Raw genomic sequence first — 25,451 nt, 5'->3', positions numbered from 1 at the left:
TCTTCTCCGTGGCGAATCTGAGTTGTGTGAACATTCAGAACACATGAGCCTCCCTCTGCCCCTCTCCTCCCAAGGTGGCGCCTGTGAACCTTCTCCAGGAGCCAAATCTCACGAACAGCCAGGAACGGCCCCCCGCCTCCCACCGCCGTGAGTCATGGAAAAATACCTTCCTGAAATAACAGCAGGCTGTGATTTAACCCAAACAAAACCAGGGCTCTGCCTCCACGGTGCGCCATGCCTCTCAGGATCACAAGCTCCAACACAGCCCTGCCGGTGACATCCGGGAGAACAGAGGCCGCACCAGCTGGCCAAAGTAGCGGAAGCCTTGTAAGTCTTCCTCTGTGAGTTCAAGAGCCCTGTGTTTAATCTGGGCACGTGGCCACCTGCCCCCAGGTTCCGCAGCCCGATGGGAAATGGTGGCCAGGTTCAGGGACCGAATGTGAGCAGCAGGAATCTTACGGAGGATCGTCTTGTTTACCAGTAAGGCCGGGACGTGGTAAGGACCCCGCTCTGACTGTGTAGACGATGTCACCTGTGAAAGGACCCCGTGGCGGCAGAGCTGCCCGGCTCTCCTGGGCCTCTGACCTTCAGTCTGTCAGTGAGAGTCCAGGAATTTTCATGCTATTCAGCTCACCGCTATTGGAGGGTCTTTGTCAGGTCAGCCACGCCCCAGCTGAGGCAGCAGGCTAGTCCAGGCCCTAAAGCCCCACTTTATAATTGATTTACTAACTGTACAACCTGGACCTCACTTCCTCTCTAGGTAAGTGGAGGTATCAGTACCTAACTGGGATGGGCGTGAGAATTAGCACCACATACACCAAACACCCAGTGCAGCGCCAGGAACAGTGCGTGGGCCACAGCACTGTCGTGTGAACCACCACTACGTATGCGATCATGATAACTACAGTCTAGCTGCTCAGCCTCCTTGAGCCTCTGAGTCTCCCCTGGGCAGAAAGCTTGCTTTCCTGAGAAGCGTGTGGGGCCGCTCCTCCACGCCTGCCTCCCTGTTCTCCCCCCTCTCCTCGAGACCTCACGCCTGCACGCCTCCCCTCCTGCCTCACTCCTGTGCTTGAAGTTAGGGCCTCAAGTCCGTCCACGTGCTGGCCTTTCCCCGTTCCACCTCCCTCCAGGCCCTGTCCAGTACAGTCCTCAGTTCCTCTCCTGTAAAAGTTTCTGCTCGGTGTCATGCATTGGAATGTTAGAATACTGGGGGCAGGTGTGGGGTGTTAGCAGCAAAGATGCCACTTCACAGGCTTGTTTCCCACATCAAAGGGCCTGGGTTTGAGCCCCAGCTCCACCCCTACTTCTAGCTTCCTGCTAATGCGCACCCTGGGATGCAGCAGATAATGGCTCCAGTACATAGGCCCCTCCCTGCTATGTGGGAGATACAGATTGAGTTCCAGGCTCCTGGTTTCCACTTGGACCAGCCCTGGCTATTGTAGGCGTTTGGAGGATGATGGGAGCAGATGGGAGGTCTCTCTGTTTTCTCTGCATGTGTCTGTGTGTCTCTATGCCTCTCAAATAAGTAAAATATAATACTATGCAATTTGTTAAAATATTATGCATTAAACAAATTTAATTAGTTAAAATCAGAACAGTCCCTGGCAATCAAGAAATACTCCTATGGAATACTACACAGCAGTAAAAAAAAAAAAAAAAAAAAAAGAAAAGAAAAGAAAAGAAAAGAAATCTAGTCATTTGCAACAAAATGGAGGAATCTGGAAAACATGATGCTGAGTGAAATAAGCCAGTCCCAAAGGGACAAATATCATATGTTCTCCCTGATCTGTGACAACTAACTAGAGCACCTAAAAGGAAACCTGTAGAGGAGAAACAGACACTATGAGAACAATGACTTGATCAGCCCTTGTCCTGACTGTCGAGGAATAGCTTACTATCTTATTCTTTTTAGTATTTTGTTTTTCTACTTAATACCATAGGTTGAACTCTTTATTTAACACAGAATTATTCTTAGGTGTTTAAATCCAATTTAAAATTGATCCCTGTTAAAAATAAGAGTGGGAATGAGAGAGGGAAGAGATGTACAGTTTGGCACATGCTCCCTTGGACTTACCCCTTAGTAAAGCTAAAAACTTGCCATGACTCCAAATCCCATTAAGTTGGCAGGTACCAATGCCATCTTACTAGTTAAAGTGATCAGTTTCAGTTCATAACATAAAGATAGGATTAAGTGTCAAAGGAATCACATAAATAAGACCTGTATCTGCTAATAATAATTGATAGAATTAAAAAGGAGAGAACCATCCAACATAGGAAGTGGGATACACAGCAGATTCATAGAATGACAAATGCCCTAAACAGCACTCTGGTCTCAGAATCAGCCCTTAAGGCACTCGGATCTAGCTAAAATGCACATGAGAACATTTCAGGCATGGAAAGCTAAGACACTGTGGCAAAAAATCATCTACATGAAAGATCTCTGTGAGTGAGATCCCGGTGGAAAGAAGGGGCCATCAAAGAAGGAAGTACCTTTCTCTGAAGGGAGGAGAGAACTTCCACTTTGATTATGGCTTTGTCTAAATAAGGTCAGAATTTGTGAACTCAAGAGGCTTCCACAGGCTTGGAAGCTCATGACAAGAGCCTCGGGTGATTACTGACATCATAAATAAGAGTGTCAATTGTTAAATCAACAGCGGGAGTCACTGTGCACTTATTCCCCATGTATGATCTCTGTCCTTAATGTATTGTACTATGAGAATTAATGGTAAAACTAGTCTTCAAACAGTACTTTATATTTTGTGTGTCTGTGTGGGTACAAATTGTTGAGATCTTTACTTAGTATAGAGTTGATCTTCTGTATATAAAGATCATTAAAAATGAATCTTAGTGAAGAATGGAAAGGGAGAGGGAGTAGGAGGTGGGATGGTTTGGGGGTGGGAGGGCGGGTAAGGGGGGAAGAACCCCTATAATCCAAAAGTTGTACTTATGAAATTTATATTCATCAAATAAAAGCTTTCTATATAAAAAAGAAATACTCAGTAGCTTTAAGGTGATGTCCTTATATCATTTTTCCTGTCCCCACCTCCAGTCTAGTCTAGCTCCTACTATAGCAGTAGCAGACACAGTAACAATCTGGAGCTTTTAAAACACCTGTGGCTCTGGATTAGAAGAAGGGTACCTGGGAAAGCAATGCCAGCTGGGCTGGGCACCTCTCAGCGCCAAGTCTTGGACAGAGTCACCCTACTGGATGCTCACCTCCCCACCTGCAAGTCTCCCCGCTCCTCCTCACCACCCCCCCCACTCCACTTCACTGCCTTCATTTTGCGTGATCAGAGCTGTGCTGGTTACAGATTGCTCTTGGCTAACAAGCATCCTCTTCGAATGTAAACCCTCCTGGAAGGATGACCAGGGGCAATGATCGTTTCTTGCACAATGCAAGTGCTTGCTTTCTTGAGAACTTTGGCTCACCTGTGTGGAGAGCCTGGCATTTGCCTGACAAGGGAGGGACAGAGGCGGGAGGTGAGTCTGAGGGCAGGTGTAGGCAGACAGGGGGTGAGAGGGTGCAGAGGGGCTTAGGGTGGCACCGAGGAGGGCCCCAAGGACTCCGGGGGACACCGGGAAGTGGGAGATAGTGCCAAAAGCCCAGGGACAAATCTCACGGTTGCCAACCTGCTTCAGAAGATGTGGCTGCCTTAAGGAACAGAAAAGGAGAAGTTGTGACTAACCCGCCTCCCTAATCAGGCTCTCCCTGTGCACTCCCCACCATGGCCTCCAGGCCCCTCCTCACCCTGGCTGCCCTCAGTCTGAAGCCCACTTCCTGTGTGACTGCTCCCCCTTGGGGCTTTGACTCTCTTTTGCTTACCAGACTCCGTCAGCTTTTGCTGCAGTCCCTATGCCATCTCCCAAATGCTAACTCAACCACCGGTCTTCATGCAAGGACCTCAGCTCAGCCATTCTGTCTCCTCTTCTCGTGGGAGTCTTTCTCACCACCGGTGGCCGTGGAAGCTGCCCCGGGGTCATCCTCCCAGTGCTGATGGCTGTTCTGCTTCTGTCCCAGCCAGCCTGTGCAGGTGAGGACCTGTCCAAGGTATCACCCCGTCTCCACCTGGACCCTGACATCACAGGAGGTTGGGAGCATCCTCTTCCTCTTTTTCTTCCTTTCTCCTAAACTCAACAGCGTCCCCCACCCGGGACCAGTGGCTCTGACTGGCTCTGTAAATACTTTTGCCCAGCCGCACTAGAGCTGGGGTGAATTTTATTGTTGTTATTACTCTGACCAGGGTCGTTAACCACCGAGCATAACATGTTTTCTTTAGGGAAATAACCCAAGTGCCAGACAACAGACTTAAAATGAACTTCTGTGAAATCACTGGTGCACAATGAATTTCTGAAAAACTCTCTGTGCACCTGTTTACAAGAAGATTAAGAACAAGTGGCTGCCATCCGATGGGCCTAGGTATGATTTTTGTCCCTACTTGGTGTGCAATTAGCATTCAAGACACATAATCACCTCTCCCAAGACCAGAAGCTGAAGTACAAATCCCACTCGAGTGAGGTTATTTAGATCCTCAATCAGATCGACCTGATCCAAGCCAATTATTTTTCTGGCAAAGTTAATTAGAATGTGTCTAAAATGAGTGAGATGTGAAAGGCAACTTTCCATTATTTATTCCTTTAGCTGTAGCCTTAAAGCTGGAGTCTTGTCCTTAATTTCACATTACAAGTGCCTCCGAGACAGGAGCAGACCTACATGGCAGGCTTTTAAAATTAGAACCAAACTATGTTCCTGGTGATTTCAGCTGGAATATTTAACTGAGAAGAAAGTTAATCAGAGGTTTGTAGGAGAAATTACAAGAGAAAACTAGAAGGCCTGGGGAAGAGAGTCAGACGGGAGGAAAAGAGCAGGACTTAATCTCCATGAAGCCCTACTTTCCTCACTTAAAATAGTCTGGCTCGAGGGCGTCAGCACGTGGCGCAGCGGGTAAAGCTGCTGCCTGCAGTGCCGGCATCCCATGTGGGCACTGGTTAAAGTCTCGGCTGCTCCCCTGCAGATCCAGCTCCCTGCTAATGCTCCTGGGAAGTCAGCAGAAGGTGATTTGGGCCCCTGCACCCACACGGGAGACCCAGAGGGAGTTCCAGGCTCCTGGCTTCAGCCAGGCCCAGCACCAGTTGTTGCAGGCATTTGGGGAGTGAACCAGTAAATGAAAGGTCTCTCTCTGTCTCTCCCTCTTTGTCTGTCACTCTGCTTTTCGAATAAATAAATTAAAAAAAAAAAAAAGACAGTCTGGCTCAAAACTCTTGAATTGGTGTAGCAGAAGCCAGCGAATCCTGTCTTCTTGGTTTTCTACCTGCAGCCAGTTTATTGTTTGACACTGGATTACATCACCCACCATTACCTAAAGAGTCTATCACTTTTTGTGGTTGTCTTGCCACATGTGAAATGCGATTATTCCTTCTTCTGCAAACTGGAATTTGTGGTTTACGTGGATCTGGCCTTGGAACACTTCTGACAAACATACACACACAAGAAATTGCTTTCAGGGCAAATAATTAATAAGTAATTACTTAAGAAAAATAATGAAAGGGACTGGAGCAAAAGGCAAGATCAGTGGCTGAGCTGATCTTGAACTTGAAAGGTCACGAGGTATACACTAGCAAAGGGCTTCCCCATGCATCTACTGACTTTGCATTGCCGGACCAGGGAGAGACAGAGAAGAGCCAAGGGGGAGGGGTGGGGACTGGAGAGAACCAGGTCCCTGCTCCACCCATTTTGAGCACGGGTCTGAAATCCAGCCCCTGTCTTGGCTGCTCGGAAGGCCTCTTCTCATGCAAACACAAGTCCTTTCTTTTTTATTTTTAAAGATTATTTATTTATTTATTTATTTGAAAGACAAAGTTACTGAGAGAGGAGGAGAGACAGAGAGAGAGAGAGAGATCTTCCGTCCTCTGATTTATTCCCCAAATGACTGCAACAGCCAGGGGTTGGGCCAGGCCAAAGCCAGGAGCCAGGAGCTTCATCCCCTGGGTGCAGGGGTCCAAGCACTGGGCCATCTTCTGCTGCCTTCTCAGGTGCATTAGTAGGGAGCTGGATTGGAAATGGAGCAGTGGGGACTGGAACCAGCGCCCAGTATGGGATGTGAGCATCCCACATGCGGCTTAACGCAATGGCCCACAGCACTGGCCCCACCATCACTATTTCTTGAGGCCAAGAAGTTACCTGTTGCTTTCAATCTGAGGTCTACCCAAGGAATTGTGCCATAGGGGAACCTGCCCTATGAAGGAGTCATGAGCCTCCCATATCCGTGCAGGGATGGGCTGGCCCTCATGTACCAGGGCCCTGGGGATTGGCTCCAGGGAGGCACGAACCCATCCAGCCAGGTGTGAGCCACCTTCTCAGCAGAGTTCCCTCAGAGTGCTACTGGGGCATCATGTTCCTTCTGGAAGCCTTGATCTGGGAGGACCGCTGGCCGTGTGTGACCGTCCGCACAGCAGGGCTGAGCTCCATTCTTTTCTCCCGGGAGGAGCAGAAGCCAGGGCTGTTGTGGCCTCCAAGGGCATGAGGTAGTGGAAGAGCTGAGGGTAGAGTCCTCCTGTCATTTACTTGGTTGACCTTCTTCCTCCTCCGCAAACTCCATGCATGGCCCAACAGCGGGAAATTGTGTGTGTTGTGTGTTGTGCTTGTTATTTGTGTTGCGTGTGCTATGTCCATATGCACAGGCTGTGTGTGTATGATTGTGTATGAAACATTGTGTGTTGTGTTGAGTGTATGTGTGTTGTGCATGAGTATGTGTGTGACATGCAATTGTGTGTTACGTGAGTTGTCTATATAAAGATACTTCAAAAAGTTCAGACAATAGAATTAAAAAATAAATTTACTTGGCTGAAGAAACTTTGAAATATCTGTTTTTCCATAATAAGAGTTTTGCATGGACTTTTATTTATTTTTTAAAGATTTATTTATTTATTTATTTGAAAGGGAGAGAGAGGGAGGGAGACACACACACATACACAGGGTGCTTCCATCTGCTCGTTCACTCTCTAAGTGGTTACAGTGGCTAGGGCTGGACTAGGCCAAAGCCAGGAGCCTTTAGCTTCATCTGGATCTCCAACAAGGGTGGCAGGGGCCCAAGCACTTGGGCCATCTTCCCCTGCTTTACCATGCAGCTGGGTTGGAAGTGAATCAGCTGGGACTCACACAGGTTGCTGGTGTTACAGGCAGCAGCTTTATCCATTATGCCACAATGCCAGCCCCTTGCATGAGATTTTGACGATCCCCTTATATATAAGTGTTCTGTGTGTTGTGTATACTCTATGTATGTGTGTTGTGAGTATCATATGTGTGTATTCTATGTTGTGTATTAGGTGCATTGGGAGTAGAAAGCAAAGCAAAACTTTGAGGAATTTCTTAAGGAATTCACTGTCATTCTGAAGAGCAGCCACGCCCCCAGCCAAGCTGACTTCTCTGAGCAGGACCCTGCCAGCTTCCTGGATGACCCACAGCAGGCCCCTTCCACCCCCGCCCAGGGAGATGGGGTGTGCGGGTCTCCTCATAGGCTTCTTTTAGGCCCCAGCCCACTTTGCCTTCGGTCTCAGTTTTCACCGGTTGAAGTGCTGAGAATCCAGGTGGGGCACGCCCACACAAAGCCTCTCCAGGTTGTGATAGCGCCCCCTATGTGGGAAAATGGGCACTGCTGCGGTTGGGAGGAGGCAGGGCGGTTGGTTCCAAGGGTTTGGAAACTTGGGCAGAGCTGTGGTGGCGTCTGGGAATAGAAAAGTGCCTCACTAGTGTAGAAGCTTGTCTTCATTTATTCTGAACCGGAAAAAAAAAGAGGGATGTTTTGTGGAGGGCAAAAAATGCATGAGTCATTTTGTTTGTCTGGTCTGCCGTGGGGAGACGGTCATGTTGCAGCAGCATACCCGCAGCCCGTGAGTGGGCTGAGACAGCTGCACAGCACGCGCTCTGAGGGAGCAGCTGGCTGTCGGCGAGCCAGGCCACCTCTGTGCCCCTGGGGCTCGCTGGGTCCCCAGTGTCTTCCACGGCCCTCCTCCTCGGTGTCAGCGCGGCCACAGGGATTCCAGCATTCAGCTCTCAGCCCGGGACCCATGAAGCCTGACACTAGGAGGTCCTGGAGAGGACAGAGGATGACACGCCCCTCACTACTCCCCCCCCCCGAGGAGTTCATGGGTAGGGGACAGATGTGACTGCTCCCTGAGTGTAACACATTCAAGGCCACGGTACAACAATCAACAGGGTCCACCTGGAGTGCTTCTCCCCACCTTGAAACAATCCCCCAAAGGACGAGACTCACATCGGTCAACCCCGTGCCACTTTTCTGTTTTCCTAGATGCCTGAAAAAGTAATTAAACCAGAGAAGATCAATAAGGAAGGAGGAGGCAGAGGCAGATAACCCTGACTTCCTCCCAAGCTCTGCGCCACCGCTGCTTTGGGTAGAAGAAGCGGCTCCACGCGGTGAGCTCCTGGCTCGCTTTCCTGCTCGCTCGCCTCTGCAGAGCTGGGAGTCTGCCGTGTGACGCTGGCCCCTACCCCAGAGGCTCAGGTGCCCGTTGGCCCACAGGTCCTGGGCTGGCTGGAGCCCTATCTTCTAGTGCTTTCCATTGCAAGAGGAAACAGGAGAAGTTCAAGGGTGAGCCCTGTGTCTTCACTGGGGACGGATGATCTTGATTGCTGAATGATTGAGAGAGCATAGCGCACTGAGAGCGGCTGGGACGTGGGGCTGGGCTTGCTTTCAATACCTTGTGACTGTCGCTATTTTGTGAAAACGCTGCTTTCATCACGTCCCTGCCTTGCACAAAACCCCTGGTGGGCCCTCAAGCCACACGTGTACAGTGCTTTCCCCTTGGAAAGCCAGGGGTGGCAATCCTGCCCCGCCTGGGAACAGCCCCAGCCTACACAGTGTCAACAGCTCCCCTCCTCTGTCCTGGCCTGCATGTGCTCCTTTGAGCTTGCTCAGAACAATGCCTGCATGCGTGTGTGTCTGTCTCCACTCCAGAGCCACACCCAGCCCCGCGCCTGCCCAGTGTGCGCACCCACCAAGCCTGTCAAGCGGGATGGAGTCACTCCTCCATCCGCCCCTCAAAACCCACCGCAATGGAGCATGAACTCACTCTTCACCTCCTTCCCTCGTTTGCCTTCTGAATGGTCTGTCATGCAGAGCTGCACTACCCAGAATTCCTGGAACAAGCCCTCAGTTGCCACCCCAGCCCCTTTGTTCATCTCCCCTGTCTGCTCCCTGGATTTCCTGGCAGGCCTCAAAGCCAAGTGTGCAAGGCCCCGCCCTCCTGACGCCCACCAAGGGCAGTCCTGTGCTTTGTATAAGCAGCCTCATCTCCGAGAATGCCTCCAGGATTTTCTTTTATTTTAACTTATTTTTAATTTTTCAATTTTTTTTGCTCCAAGTATTATTTATTTATTTATTTCCCCCCTAAAAGAAACCTTTTATTTAAGGAATACAAACTTCAGGTATTTCATAAGTACAACTTTAGGAATATAGTGATTATTTTCATTATACCCGCCCTCCCACCCACTCTCCCACCCCTCCTCCTCCCTCTCCCATTCCCAGTCCCATTCTCCACTAAGATCCATTTTTGATTAACTTTATACACAGAAGACCAACTCTATACTACATAAAGAATTCAACAATTTGCACGAAAGGAAACAAAACAAAAAAACTGTTCCTCAACAGTCGAGACAAGGGCTGTTCAAAGTCATTGCATCTCGAAGTTAATTTCACTTCTTTTTTGTTTTTAGAAACTAAATTAACTTTAAAGAAGCACCCAAGAATGATACAACTCTTGCAAGCACTTAGACATAATTATAACACAACCACCTTCACGTTAACTCACACAATCCCACCCTCTGAAGAGCTGGCATTATCGCCCCCATCTGCAGCCCAGGCAGGCTGGCTCCACATTACAAGAGGCCCCAGAGTTCAGAATCAAGTGAACCACTTGGCCTAATCATTGCCCTGCTCACCAGCCAACTCACCTCCTTGGATCTCTGACACACTGCGCTCATCTCTGCTTTCCTTCTTAGCCACACTGGTCTTCATGCCATGGCCAAGGGGACTCAGCCCATGCTGTTCTCTGCCTGGACTGTTCTTCCCTACCCGCTTCCCTCCCACTCACACTATTCACCCCACCCTCCCAGGCCATGTAACACTCCCTCCCACTGCCCCACCGGTGCAGTTTCATACCTGCCACGCTAACTCGATGAGCATCAGCTTCTCCCATGAGAATCTAAGCTGCAAAGCAAAGGATTATGGGATGCTTGCCACTGATGCTTCAGGGGCTAGCACAAGGCCTTGCCCAATAATGGGAGGGTGCATGGTCTCCTGAGTCCCAATCTGGAGTTTCCTGGTCTCTATGTATTTTTGTTCTTTTTGTTGTTGTTGTTGGGGAAAATATCCCTAGTCCCTGGCCAAAAAACAAAAGCAAAAAACCCTGGCCCTTAGCCGGCGCCGTGGCTCAATAGGCTAATCCTCCACCTTGCGGCGCCGGCACACCGGGTTCTAGTCCCGGTTGGGGCGCCGGATTCTGTCCCGGTTGCCCCTCTTCCAGGCCAGCTCTCTGCTATGGCCAGGGAATGCAGTGGAGGATGGCCCAGGTGCTTGGGCCCTGCACCCCATGGGAGACCAGGAAAAGCACCTGGCTCCTGGCTCCTGCCAGGATCAGCGCGGTGCGCCGGCTGCAGCGGCGGCCATTGGAGGGTGAACCAGCGGCAAAAGGAAGACCTTTCTCTCTCTGTCTCTCTCTCTCACTGTCCACTCTGCCTGTCAAAAAAAAAAAAAAAAAAAAAAAAAAAACAAACAAAAAAAAACCCTGGCCCTTGCAGCTACTGGCTATAGAAAAACATCAAATGTCTTTCCTTCTGGTTTAAATTTCCTTTCATTCCTCCTTAAGTCTGGAAAAGTGCTCACATTTCATTAAATTGATTCAGATTGAATCTAAATGAGGATTAAATATAATTTTCTGAATGCCATCAAGCTGTAATTCCTGTGTCTAAATAAAAAATAACAAACAGTTGAAAACGAGGCCACGGGTGAGATTTCATTTGGTGGTTTCAGACCTGCTGCATTTGCTACAGATAATCAGATCTGCCACAGGAGGCGTGTGTGTGCTTCCTTCCCTCATGCTTAATTTTGGCCAGACGTGATCTAGGCATCCATAACTTGCAGGCCGTCTGTGTGAGAGGGAGACGAAGGGAGGAGGGGATCCCGTGCTAGCCAGAGACCTCCAACCATCTCCCTCAGCTGCAGGGCGGGGCCGCGATGGGGCATGGGCACGCGGCAGGGTTGCGCGTCGGGGTCCTGCACAGGAGGGCTCCCGTCACGCACAGCCTAGCTGTGAAAGTCACCGAGTCCCCTTGTTTGTGTTGGGTGAAGGCTGCCCACCGCGACACGGTTCGTTGCGCTCAGATGCCAGCTCCTGGGATGATATTAAATCTCCCTACTGGATGTGAAGTCTCCAGTTAGAAAGCAATCAGAAGAATTCTCGGGAACAGGTGGGTGATAAATTAATGAACACAATCTTTGCCATCAGATTGCGCTGGGGAAGAAATTAATTATTGGGTCAACGAGTAACAAAGAGGGGTTCCCGCCTCCCGCAGCCTCCGCGCCCTCTGCAATTTTGTTCTCTCCAAATCTAATTTCCATGACACACTTCAGGGAAGCACGTATTGCTGGCACGGGAATGTCTTGGCCGACGGCTCGTATGGGTGCTGTGACATTACAGCAAGGGGGGCTTGCTCTGTGTGCAGGGCCTGGGAGGTCCTGGGGCCGTTTTTCAGTGAAGCCCACAGTTGGTCCCCAGACTGGTAGTTCCACTCCACAGGTCAGATGCACACTGAGCTTGCGGGCTTGGACCCCAGAAGGTGGCTGTAGGTTTTATTTATATGCTAGTTCTAGGCAAATACATAAAATCTCTATTTCCAGGAGTGCACATTCTATTCCTGCTCACTGGGTGAGCCAGTGTCCTTGTGAGAGCGGCCAAAGCCCAGTGCTCTACACAGTCACACTTGCAGCTCTTTAATTTTTTTTTTTTTAAGATTTATGGTATTTACTTCAAAAGCAGAGTGACAGAGAGAGAAGGAGAGACAGAGAGAGAGAAAGATCTCGCATGCACTGGTTTACTTCCCAAATGGCCCCAACAGCCGGGGCTGGACCAGGCTGAAGCCAGAACTCCGTCTGGGTCTCCCACGTGGGTGTCGGGGACCCAAGCACTCGGGCCATCCACTGCTGCTTTCCCAGGCGCATAGCAGGGAGCTGGAGCGTCTCGAGTAGCAGTTCACCTGCTGAGTCACATGGCGGCCGTCCTTGTAGCTTCTCACAGGGCTGTGGTGCTGGCTGGAAGCTGACCAGTGCTGACATGCCAGGTGACTCTGGGATGCTGCTGCTGGCCTCTGACAGCCTCGTCTCACAGGTCCACACCCTGCGGGCCCTCCTGGCCCGTGCCACAAGAAATAGGGTGGCTGCTTCGCTGTGGAGTGGGAGACTTAGCCCGTTAGGGCAAGGGGAATGGTGCTTGCCACGAGCCAGGTCTCATGCCAGAGAGATATATTCAACTCTGCCAAGCACCCAGGAAGTGAGTAATTGTCAGCCCTGGCTCTGACATGAAGAACAAGCCTCAGAGGGCGTGTTTTGTTCTCCTTGAGCTAGACAACGACTCCTGGCTAATAGAAGCCGGTACGTCCAATGCTGTGGCTCTGCCTTCCGCCTGCACTTGTCAAGGCTGTCCAGATATGCCGCTTGGTTGTCTTCGTCTGGCTTCACCTTCAGCGGTGAAGGTGAGGCAGTGATTGAGTGGGAGAAGGAAACAGGTTGTGCTCCCAGGACTGCAGCTGGAGGAGCCAAAGGCTCCTTCCTTCCTGTTGCCCCTTCACCACTCTCCAGGCTTGGGGAGGAGCCCAGGGACCAGCTTCCATTGCGCCCCCACCCCCCGCCCCGGGGTGGCCTGAGTGTCTGGCTCTGGTCCCGCCACTGCTCTGAGAAGTCCTCTTACCGTGAACAAATCACTGCTCAGTTTCCTCATCAGTGAAGTGAGAACCATATCTTTCCACGACCTGACACGTAAGGCAGCAAAAACTGTGCAATGCATTTGTAATCTGCAATGACCGTGCAAACGCAAGCTCCACTCTGTGTTAGGGGCACACAGGTGCTCCAAAGTGATAAGGCACAGTCTCACACTCAGTAGGACACCGTTGATTAAAAACGACAGGAAACAAGAAGGAATGGCAAAGATGTGGAAAAGTCAGAACTCGTGTACTTCTGGTGAGAACATTAAATGCTACAGCCAGTAAGGGAAATAGTATGGTGTCTCTGCCAAAAATGAAGACTAGAATTCCTGAATGACCGAGCCACTCCACTCCTGGGTATTAAGGGGTACTCCAGAGAGCTCACAGAAAGGGGCTGGTGCTGTGGCTCGGTGGGTTAAGATGCTGCCTGTGATGCCAGCAGCCCATACTGGAGCTCCAGTTTGCATCCTGGCTGTTCAGCTTCTGATCCAGCTCCCTGCTAATGCACCTGGGAAAGCAGCCGATGATGGCCCAAGTCCTTGGACTTGGATCCTGGCTTTGGCCTGGTCCAGCCTTGGTCATTGTGGCCATTTAGGGAGTGAACCAGTAGATGGTTTGTGTTTTTTTGCTTTTCTCTTGGAAACTGTATTTTGAGAGAACTAGGCATGAGTTTCAAAATTTTCTGCACTGGAATAAACTTGTGTTTTAACTCCATTTTCCATTAACTTTTTGAAGTACCCTCACATACCAAAACAAATACAAAGCAGCACGTCAGAGAGCTATCTGTGCACCCGCAATCCTGGTGGCAGTGCTCACAACAGCCAAGAGGAGGAAGCAGCCGACGTGTCCACCGACAGACAAATGAGTGAAGGAAGCATGCTATTGCCACACGAGAGAATATTATTCAGCATTAGTTCTGATGCGTGCTAGGGCATTATGCGAAGCAGCCACAAAGGACAAATCAGCGATCCCACTTCCATGAGGCAGAATGTAGAGACAGAGAGTAGAAAGAGGGTTGTCAGGGGCTGGAGGAGAGTGTAACGGATGCTGTTGCACGGGCAGAGTTCCAGTCTGGCAACATGCGGGGGTTGTGGACACGGATGGTGGTGGTGGGTGCACACCACCGCAAATGCACTTAGCTGCTAAAACCGGCTCGAATGATAGACTTCAGGCTGCACACGTTCCCGGCGGGGACACTGTTTCCACTGAGGGGCTCAGTCTTTGCACTGCTCATGGTCTCCTTGGTGGCCTGGAGGCCCCTGCAGCTCCACTTTTCCTGCCTTTCCCAGCCAGGCCCACTTGGCTGTGAGAAGTTGATTCCCTCAACAACAGAAAAGAATCTGGGTGCTGGGCAGGCTTTCTGAGGACGGTTCATGGTGGTGAGAGGGAAATGGGCCCAGGGCTGGACTGCCTGGGCGCAGACCCCCGCTGTACAGCTTCCTGGCTGTCCATGGCGGCCCGGGTCCCTAGCCTGCCTGGACTCTCAGCTGTAAATGGAGATGACAATAGCAGCCCGCACCTCAGAGTGTTGTGAGGCTTAAATGGGAGACTCAGGAAATGTGAGCTTTTTTTTTTTTTCTTAAACACTCTGTGCTAAAAAGATTTATTTATTTATTTGAAAGGCAGAATGAAAAAAGAGAGGGAGAGAGAGAGAGAGATTTCATCAGCTTGTTCACTTCCCAAATGGCCACAATGACCAGGGCTGGGCCAGGCCAAAGCCTGGAGCCTGGAACTCCATCTGGGCCTCCCACAAGTGAGTCAGGGGCCCAGGGATTTGGGTCATCATCTGCTGCTTTCCCAGGCACATCAGCAGGGAACTGGGTCAGAAGCAGAGGAGCTGGGCCTTGGAATGCACTCAGGGGTCACAGATGGTGGCCTAACCCACTGCCCCGTGATGCAGGCCCCAGCGATTGTACATTGCAAAAGAAAGCAGGAACCACTTCCATGATGCCAGCCCTGGGTGCAGCACTGACCGAGTTGTGCTCACGTTTGTAGTCGGCCCAGGGAGCCCACTAGGGCATCTTTGAGCGGTTGACAGGGCCGTTATTCGCCCTTTGTGGTTGGCCTCACCCTGCAGGCCCTCTCTCAGGAGGAGCCTCCAGGAGCCTGCCTGAGCTGGGAGGGAAGGGCAGAGGAGGAATCATCTTCTCCCCAGCCCTAGAGTCTCCAGGACCCTTACAGACCCTCAAGAAGCTGCTCCACTCCTGCCTCTGGCTCGCCCTCGCCCACTGCTGGGGCAGACGAATGGGCCTCCAAGATGAGGGTCCCTGCACCAAGGGTAAGGAAGGTGTCACCAGGCCCGTGTGAATGGCGCTGGCATAATGACAGCCTCGGACCACATAGCCAAGAGGTTGAGATTGAGCTAAACCTTGCAAGACCTCATCGCTGCGTGCCATCATTAACCTCAGAAGAAAGCATGATCTTCGTGTCGGAAGCCTGGGCTGCAATGCCAAAGGCCATTTAAACCCAGATGGGGCTGACAGCAGCTCCCTAATGCTGCAAGCAATGGAGAGGTGGAGACCCAGACGTGCTTTAGATTGATGGCACCTGGGTTCTGGAAACTCCACCAGAATGAGCAAGATGCCACTGAGAAGGCAGAAGCAAAGAGTCGGGAACAGGTGTGGAGGGGCTGGCAGAGCCGCGGTGATTCAGGGGAGAATTCAACCACGTGTCCGGTGGACAGGAACGTGCCCTTTTACAAACCGCTGCTCACATTAATCAGGAGGAGAGGCCTGGGGCCTGGAGTGACCCCAGCTGAGCTGATTCATGCCATGCTGCCCCGATGTCCTCATTGTGAAGTTATCCAAGACCCAGCTACCTGGGCTTCGGGTGAGGAGGCAGCCAGCCTGCTGCGGACAGAAGCATGGTTTTCTCTAAAGGGAGTGCCCCTTGCTGGGAAAGGCAGGAGCCATAGCAGGACGTCAGAGGCTACGACCAACAGCTGTGTGTGCACTGTGCATCGCTGGGCAGGTCACTGCCTCCAGCCGTCACCACACGGGCTCTGTCCAGCTTCTGTCCGGCTTCCAGCAGGTATACTCTGGTCGTGCTGGACTCGGGCTGGCGTGGCCTGATTCAGCAATCTGCCTGAGGTGGCTTGGAGGCTGACGAGTGGGGAGTGGCAGAGCCCAGGGAGCCCCCTGCCCATCCCGCCACACACACAGGCACAGGGTCTATGAATCCGCAGCCCGTGGGTGGCAGCTCAGACAGGAGCTGTAGCAGCTCTGACTGCCTGTAGCTGTGGCGTGCTGGCTAGCCCACCACTGGGTGGCTTTCCCTCCTTCTAGTTCAGGTCGCCTCCCTGGCTGCACGCTCTGGGATGGTGACCCCATCTCAGATGAGACTCTGTCCCGCACTCTGTTTTCCAGGAGCCCACACCAGGACACAACATGAGGGTGAGGGGAGCCTTCCTCCTCTTCTGGGGCTCCGTGGCTGTCAGTGGGCTCACCAGGGTGTCAACCTGTTCAGGTGCACCTGGTGGTGAAGGAAAGCTGCTCCCTGACCCTTGGCGGTCCCAAGAGTGTAACAGGGGACCTTGGCCGGCGCCGCGGCTAATTCTCTACCTGCGGCGCTGGCACACTGGGTTCTAGTCCTGGTCGGGGCGCCGGATTCTGTCCCGGTTGCCCCTCTTCCAGGCCAGCTCTCTACTGTGGCCCGCGAGTGCAGTGGAGGATGGCACAAGTGCTTGGGCTCTGCACCCCATGGGAGACCAGGAGAAGCACCCGGCTCCTGGCTTCGGATCAGCGCAGTGTGCCGGCCGCAGCGGCCATTGGAGGGTGAACCAACGGCAAAGGAAGACCTTTCTCTCTGTCTCTCTCTCTCACTGTCCACTCTGCCTGTCAAAAACAAAACAAAACAAAACAAAAACAGGGGACCTTGGGAAAAGTCATAAGCGAGGATCACGCCAAGCGGCACATCCACCAACCCCAGTGTCCCCCGTAAATGTTACAAGGAGGTGTCAGCATAGATCAGAGCTGGAGGCTGCCAGCCCAGTCACACTCCTCTGGCTCAGCTGGCTCTTCTGGAAACTGGAGACGACGCTCTGCGATGACAGTGGTGAGCAAGTCTACAAAGCAGCCGCTGCTCCAGGAGTGTTATCGCTAGGGTGGTCTCTCTGACCCGGGCTCGTCTGCGCCAGAGACTGCAGTAACTGTTAGATGCTGGCCCTTCCTTTGGCTCAGGAGGCGACTGGAGCGAGTGAGCTTCCAACCATTGTTCCTGGAGAAAGCTGGAAAGGAACCATGGGTCTAAACATGAGCATTTTAGACTCGGAAACCAAATTGATTTTCTGTGTTTGCTTTTGTTTGTTTCTGCACTGTGACTGGGGAGGCTTAGGGCTGACAGAGGTCTGTCTCAGTAGATTTCTGACTTGGGCCTGAGCGGCCGTGGAGGGCAGGGCAGAGCAGAGCAGACTAGAAGTGCGGGGGGAAGATGCAGACAAAGCAGCAGGACTGACAGGGAACTTGGGGAATCACTGCCGCCGGGGCAATGGTGACGCCCTGGGGGAAGCTGGAATGGGCGCTGGGGCTTTCCAATCCGTCTGGAAAGTGGGCACCCAGGCACATGTGACGTCATTCTGTGCCACTACAGTGGTCACACAAACCCGAGGATTTAGTTTACCCTGGGGATTGATGCAGCCATGGGCCTGGGCTGCTGGACGTGGCCAGGTCGACTGTGTAGGAATTCTACGGAGTTCTGCTTCTGACAGCCACAGAGTCACCAGGTGCAGACAGTGCAATGTCAAAACCAAGTGTCCTGTGGATACTCAAGACTCTAAAACAAAGGCACTTTTTTGTTATAAGTTGGACGTGTGCTCATCCTAGAGACACAGAAGAGTATAAGAGAAAATAAAAATAAAATAAAAATCACTGGCTTTCCTACTGTTCTGACACCACTCTCCAACAGCTGTTTTCATTTTTTAAAAGATTTATTTATTTATTTGAAAGGCAGAGTTCACAGAGAGAGGAGAGGCAGAGAGAGAGAGAGAGAGAGAGAGAGAGAGAGAGAGAGATGTCTTCCATCTGGTGGTTCATTCCCCAATTGGCTGCAATGACCAGAGCTGTGCCAATCTGAAGCCAGGAGCCAGGAGCCAGGAGCTTCTTCTGGGCCTCCCATGTGGGTGCAGGAGCCCAAGGACTTGGGCCGTCTTCTACTTCTTTCCTAGGCCATAGCAGAGAGCTGGCTCAGAAGTGAAGCAGCCGGGTCTCAAACTGGTGCCTATATAGGATGCTGGTGCTTCAGGCCAGGGCATTAACCCACTGCACCACAGCGCCGGCCCCACATTCCTTCCCTCCCTCCCTTCCTTCCTTCCCTCCCTCCCTCTCTCTGTCTCTCTTATTTATTTATTTGAAAGGCAAAGTTACAGCGGAGAGAGAGTCTTCCACCGTGGTTCACTCTCCAAATGGCCACAACAGCCAGGGCAGGATCAGGCCAGAACCAGGAATCTGGAACTCCATTCGGGTCTCCCAAGTGGGTGGCAGGTGCCCAGGTACTTGGGCCATTTTCTGCTGCTTTCCCAGTTGCATTAGCAGGGAGCTGGATCAGAAGCGGGGCGGCAGGGACAAGAGCCAGCACTCTTGATGGGGCGTGCCGATGCCACAAGCAGCGCTTAACCTGCTGTGCCATGACACTGGCCCCTCCATTCATTTTTTTATACACATTTAAACTTTTTCAGGAGATTGGAATCATCTTACATATATGCAAATTTATATGCTGAGCTTTTTTTTTTTTAGAGAAAATATGTAGTAACCCCTTCTCCATAGTCTCACTTTCCATGGTTCCAGTTGCCTATAGTTGTTCACGGCTCAAATATATTTATGGAAAATTCTAGAAACAAACAATTCATAAGTTTTAAGTTGCTATTCTGAGTAGCATGAGAAAATCTTACCCCTTCCCACTCCTTCCTGCCCGACACAAAAATTATCCCTTTGTCCAGAGCACATAGCTGTTGAGAGACCACACTCGCATAACTTTCATTACCACGTATTATTATCATTGTTCTGTTTTATTATAGGTATTGTTGTTGATCTCTTACTGTGCCTAGTTCATCAGTTAAGTTTTCTCGTAAGTGTGTATACACGCACGGGGAAAAACGTGCTGTGTGCTCGGCTTCTGCACTCCCTGGAGTCTCAGGTATCTCCTGGGGGTCTTGGAACGACTTGTTTGTGGATAGAGCAGGACTTCTGTATTTCTGTACAACAATTACTAGCAATTATTGCTTTTAAATGTTAATGGTTATCAGTCATTCTGCTCTCTGGCTGGGCATCCTTTATTTAATTAATTTTCTATTGTTGACCATTTTGGCTTTTTCTGAATTTTGTAATAATTGACACTCTAATAACTACCTTTATACAGCATTGTTTAACTTCCTTTATGGTAGTTTTCTTAGGAAAGCTGCTGTTGCTGCTTTTGCTTCTTCTTCTTCTTCTTTTTTTTTTTCTGGACAGGCAGAGTTAGATAGTGAGAGAGAGAGAGACAGAGAGAAAGGTCTTCGTTCCATTGGTTCACTCCCCTAACGGTCGCTAAGGCTGGCACACTGCGCCAATCTGAAGCCAGGAGCCAGGTGCTTCCTCCTGGTCTCCCATGAGGGTTCAGGGCCCAAGCACTTGGGCAACCCTCCACTGCCTTCCTGGGCCACAGCAGAGAGCTGGACTGGAAGAGGGGCAACCGGGACAGAATCCGGCGCCCCAACTGGGACTAGAACCCGGTATGCCGGTGCTGCAGGTGGAGGATTAGCCTAGTGAGCCACTGCGCCGGCCTGCTTCTTCTTTTTAGATTTATTTTATTTATTTGAAAGACAGAGTGACAGGGGCAGGGGTAGAAAGACAAGGAGATCTTCCATTGCTGGTTTACTCCCTAAATGGCTGCAACAGTAAGGGCTGGGCCAGAAGCCAGGAACTGCATCCAAGTCTCTCACATGGATGGCGAGAATCCAAGCAGCTGGACCGCCTTCCTGGTGCTTTCCCAGACGCATAAGCAGGGAGCTGAGTCAAAAGTGGAGCAGCCAGGACTCGAAGCAGCACTCCAATATAGGATACCGGTGTCACTGGTGGCAGCTTAACCCACTGTGCCACAACACCAGCCCCAGGATCACTTTTTTTTTTTTTTAAGATTTTATTTATTTATTTGAGAGGTATAGTTATAGACAGTGAAAGGGATAGACAAAGCGAAAAGTCTTCCATCCGCTGGTTCACTCCCTAGGTGGCCGCAATGGCCAGAGCTGAGCCGATCCAAAGCCAGGAGCCAGGAGATTCTTCCAAGTCTCCCACATGCGTGCAGAAGTCCAAGTGCTTGGGCCATCTTCCACTGCTTTCCCAGGCCATAGCAGAGAGCTGAATCGGAAGTGGAGCAGCCGGGACTCGAACCAGAGCCTATATGGGATGCCGGCATTGCAGGCAGAGGACTAATCTACTGGGCTGCAGTGCTGCCCTCCAGGATAGCTTTTTAGAATTAGAATCCCTGGGACCAGGAGAGCCCTGGCCAGGTACCAGCAAATTGCTGTCTGGAGACTTGGTCAGTTTTTATGCACACCATTTCTGCTATCACTTTCGTTACCTTGTGGCAAGATCAATTTATAGTAAGTTATTTGGTAGGAGTGGGAAAGCTTTTATTACTCTACTCTGGGCTTTGGACTCTGTCAGTGAAGCCCCATTATGGGCTAAGTCAAATGAACTCAGAACACCCACCCTGGCCCCTGCTCATCAGTGTAGGACCAGGAGCAGAGAGAGACGTGCTTGTCAGGGTTTCCCTGCTTCCTGGGCTGCAAATCCTGAGTCTTCAGGGCAGGAGGGTAACAGGAAGGCACAAGCCTTCCTCCTGCTGTCATATGACCCCTCTCCGCACAGAGCACTTGTGACACAAATGTGGGGTCTTCCCACACTGACCAATTCTCCAGCTCAGTGGCATTCAATTCAATTCAATTCAATTCAAACACTACCTGTAATTTGCACAGATCCCACAGGCTGAGGCCTGAACCTCACAAACTAGCCCAGCTTCAGACATCAATTGCGCGTGGCTGCAACATGCTTGAACATTGCACGACCTCGTTCTCAGGTTTGATCACGTGCTAAGGTGGTTCACGGAACTCCAAGAAACAGTTAACTTGCTGGATTTCCGGTTTACACAAGGAAGAGAGTGATGCACAGGGCCAGGGCTGGGGGAAGAGGCTCGGAGTTCCCGTGCCCGGCACAGGTGCGTCACCTTCCCTCACACGTTCACCAGCCCCAATCCCTCAGAACCCTACCCAGCTGGGACTGTGTTCCATTACACGGGCACGGTTGATCATGTTATTGGCCACTGGTGAATGACTCAACCTCCAGCCTCTCCCCTCCCCAGAGGTAGCAAGGCTGATAGTTCCAACCCTTTAATCACAAGGTAGGTTCCCCTGGCAGCTCTCCCTGACCCCAGCACCCTGAGACTATCTGGGAAACCCCAGGACATTAGCATACAAAAAGTATGCGTCCTCTTGGGTGGGGCTGTATCACAAAAGTTACAGTGGGACTGCTGGGTTTGAGGGACAGGAAGTCGCCAGTCATCCCAGATAGCTTTGATGGGCCTGGATCCCCCAGTCTTGGGTCCTTGCCTGATGATCAGTGCTAGGCTGTGCTTCTGAGAGGCCAGGCTTGCTGAGTCTGATACCCCTCTCCGGGTTTCATGCATAAACCAGGCCCTTTTGAGCACTGGAGCTTGGCTCAAGGGAGGGCACTGGCTGCTGGCAGTGGATTCAACCTGGGCCAGTAGGATGCCTCGCAGGGCCTCCCCCACCCCTCCCCTGGGCCTTTCTTCTCACTCACATCAGGTGGGGGAGGTGGTGGGCAGGAGAAGGGCTGGGTCAGTGCTATCCATAAGAAATTCTGGGGGAAATTAAACAAAGGCTCCAAACAAAATAGAATGAACACATGCTCTTGATTTTATTCAGCTCATCAGTTAAGGAGTCCCCAACGCTGGTTCAAATGGCATTTGAAGTACCAGGATTTATGCTTGTATAGTCCACTGGGAAAGGTACACTAAAATAGATTTCCAACGTTTGCGACAAATCTGGCTAATGAGCTACAGGGCAATGGATCAGTAGGTTCTCTTTTAACTGGATAGGAGTCGTTTGCATCTCTACTGGATGTCTCCTATGCGAACTTAGCAGATTTGAGCCCTGAATCAGGTGTCAAGGACAAACGATAGTCTGCGCTCCCAGAAATGAGGGTAACCTTGTGTTGGATGCTGAAGAAGCCTCCATGTGACTTTGGGAACATGTACTTGTCATCCCCTTGGCCATATTTCCAGATCTTGGAAACTTTTTGTCAACAACATGAGCGTATAAAACTCTGCAAATGCCACTCAAAGCACACACTCTGGTGTGGCTACTTCACAAGACAGGCGTCTTCGTCTATAAAAGTACCCCTAGAACTTGGAGGGAAGCAGTTGCCAAGCTAGCTGGAACTCTGCCCTGAATCTGTGTCTTAGGTGAGATGCTTATGTTCTCTCTTATTTTTGAAATATTTATTTATTTATTTGAAAGTCAGAGTTACAGAGAGAGAGGGAGAGACACAGAGAGATTTCTATCCCTGGCTAATTCCCCAGATGGCTGCCATGGCTGGGGTTGGGCCAGGTCCGAGCCAGGAGTCAGAAACTTCATCCAGTTCTCCCATGTGGGCGGCAGGGGCTCAAGCACTGGCACCATCTTCTGCTGATTTTCCCAGGCCATCAGCAGGGAGCTCGATCAGAAGTGCAGCAGCCAGACATGAATCAGCCCCACGTAGGACCGTAGTGTCACAGGCAGAGGCTTTACCTGCTACGCCACAGCACAGGCCCCTCATCCTTTTTTCTTTTAAAGGAAAAAAAAAAATGGACTTGTGAGCACTGCCAGAATTAATTCCTTTTCTAGGGATAGAATGAAAATCAATTCTGACTTTACAAAACCTTTTCCCTGCTCTTCCAGTCCTGCGTTTGCTGTTTTAGCGACAGCCTGCTTCACAGCGGACGGGGCTGGTGGTTACGCCTTCATCGCTTTGCAGTGCTTCTCATCCTCAGCTGCACATTGAAACATCTTGCTCCCAGCTTTCCTTCTCGGGCCGGTTACATCAGAAGCCCTAGGAATGGGCCCAAGACTCAGGTTTGTTTTATAGCTCCTGGAGGTAGTACTCACTGACCTTGGCAATGAGAGCCCAGCACTGGGGGTGGGGCGGTGGCCACCCAGACCTGCCTCTGAATGGGAAGAGCTCCTTCCCCAGCAATTTCCCAGCCCTTGCCTGCTGTGTTCTGCTCCCCAAGGCCTCAGAACTAACCAGCCAGCTAAAATGCAGCCGGAAGGCCACTCAGAGGAGTGGGGCAGCCAGACCTTCCATCTCCTGAGAGGGAGTGAGTGACAGCCTTTTCAGCTGGTCTGCTGGAAGCCGGTCTCCCAGGTAACAGCAACTGCCATCAACTCCTTAAAAAAAATGCAGCTTTAAGGGAAACTCCCACCAGGGTTATAAGTCCCCTTCCTGCAGCCCCTCTGCATCGTATGGGCAATATGTAGGATATTCCTGGACAGTGGTTTTTAAATTTGAGCTATATCTTCTATGAAAGTATACCTCCCCAGGGAGTTTAAACTCTGATCAAGCTTTGCTATAACCACTGGATGGATGGATGACCATTTCTGAAAATTTTTTGACACCACTTTTTAAAACACTGTTCATTATATTGTTCACAGTCACTTAAAAGGAGCCTTAACAACACATCCCTGTTAGAGTTAATGACAGGAAAGTATTTCTTTGAATAAATGGGGTAATCCTTTAATCAGACAATTAGAACCATTTTCGCTTTCACATCAAGACAGAGCCACTTTTACCACTAAATTACACCACTTCCTGCTAGCCAGGGCCTCTTACATAATAATTTTCAGTTCTCCTGTGCCCCTTATTTAAACCTCAGCTGTACAGTTTGCGATCTCTTCCTCTTTTAATTTTTCCTACATGAGTACTTAATGGGTGTGTATGGGATGCCAGGCCCATACACGCATTATTTCATCTAAACTCAGCCAAGCGAGCATCCTGCGAGTGAGGACTTGCGGGGGAACATGCACCTGCCTCCCTGCCATTCTGCCTCCTCCGAGGCCTTGCTGAGGCAGCTGCTGGCTCAGAGAAGGGCACCTGGGAACCATTGTGGTCCCCCTTGGCTTTATCCCTTTGGGCTATGGAGGTACCAGGGAAGACCAAACCTAAATACGAATCCGCTGCATGATCTTGAACAAGTCTTTCAGCTTTCTTAAATCCTGATTTCCTCACCTGTAAAATGGAGCTACGTATACCTACCTGATCAGAGCCAATTTGACTCAGGAACAGAAACTCCAAGGGGGACATGGGCAGCTCCTGGGGCCCCGCGTAGGCTAGTGGAGGTCCTGAGGGAAGCAGAGGGTCCCCAGGCTGTTCCATGTCCCCTGCCCATGAAGGCCTGGGAAATTCACGATGCAGTGCCTGTTCCTGTCTCTGTCATCGCATGCAGTTCCCTGTGTTCTGGCTGCTACCAGCTTCAGGTTACCTTGCAGAGGACCAGCTCAGTTCTCTGGGAGGCACAGGTGGCAGGACACAGGCAGACTCAAAAGGAAGAGGATCCTGTTAGCCCCGCCTTGGGTGCACCCTGTCCCATGGGTTCCAGTTCCAGGCTAAGTCTGGCCTGCAGAGATGGAGACGGGTGCACATGGGGGCAGTGTTCAGAACATCTGGGACATCCCCCCAGAGGGCTGAGAAGTGACTGAATAATGTAAGGCACCAGGCACAGGGCTTGGCACACCGGGACTCCATATGGGGGAGCAGGTAGGGGTTGCTATCACTGGGCCAGATCTAGTCATAATGGAGATAATGAGTTGTGTCACTGGCATGACTTATGCAATTTGCAGACACTTAAAATTTACAAAATTAATCAACTTTGTGTATAGTCTGTGTGTAGTAAGCTGCACTCCCTTGCATTTTTTTTTTTAATTTTTATTTTATTTGAAAAGCAGAGAGCAGGGTGGGGAGGGGTGGAGAGGGGTAGAGAGGAGTGGAAAGAGACAGAAAGAGTTCTTTAGTCTTTCATGTGCTGGCTCGCTTCAGCCTGGCTGAAATACTTGAGCCATCATCCTCTACTCTTCCAGGGCGTGCGTTAGTGGGGAGCTGGAATTGGAAGTGGAACTGAGACCTCTGGTGTGGGGTGCAGCATCCGAGGGGAATCTCGACAGCTGCATCAAGAGCCTGCTCCAGCTGTACTGGCTTAAAGCGTACGCTTTGGGACTAACGTTTGACACCACTTGGGGCGCCCACATCCCATATCAGAGTGTTGGCGTGGGCCTACTCCTGCCCTGGCTGTTGCAGGCATTTGGGGGAATGAACCAGAGGATGAAAGAGCTCTCTCTCTCTCTCTCTCTCTCTTTCTGTCTCTCTCTCTTTCTGTCTCTCTGCCTTTCAAATAAAATGAAGGTAATTAAATAAATAAATACTTTTGAAAGAGCGTA

General features: G+C 50.8%; 1 long non-coding RNA gene across 1 annotated transcript; it reads left to right on the top strand.

Moving 5' to 3' along the window:
- Positions 1–220: 220 nt before the first annotated feature.
- LOC103350938 (uncharacterized) lies at positions 221–25,451 on the top strand. Its single transcript, XR_518784.4, has 4 exons — positions 221–327; positions 22,920–23,093; positions 23,252–23,385; positions 25,095–25,451. It is a non-coding gene; the product is annotated as an uncharacterized lncRNA (long non-coding RNA).

Source organism: Oryctolagus cuniculus, chromosome 13 (assembly GCF_964237555.1).
Source record: "Oryctolagus cuniculus chromosome 13, mOryCun1.1, whole genome shotgun sequence".
Lineage (NCBI taxonomy): Eukaryota > Metazoa > Chordata > Mammalia > Lagomorpha > Leporidae > Oryctolagus > Oryctolagus cuniculus.
The sequence above is the reverse complement of the archived record's forward strand: the minus strand, read 5'-3'. Positions and strand labels throughout refer to the sequence as shown.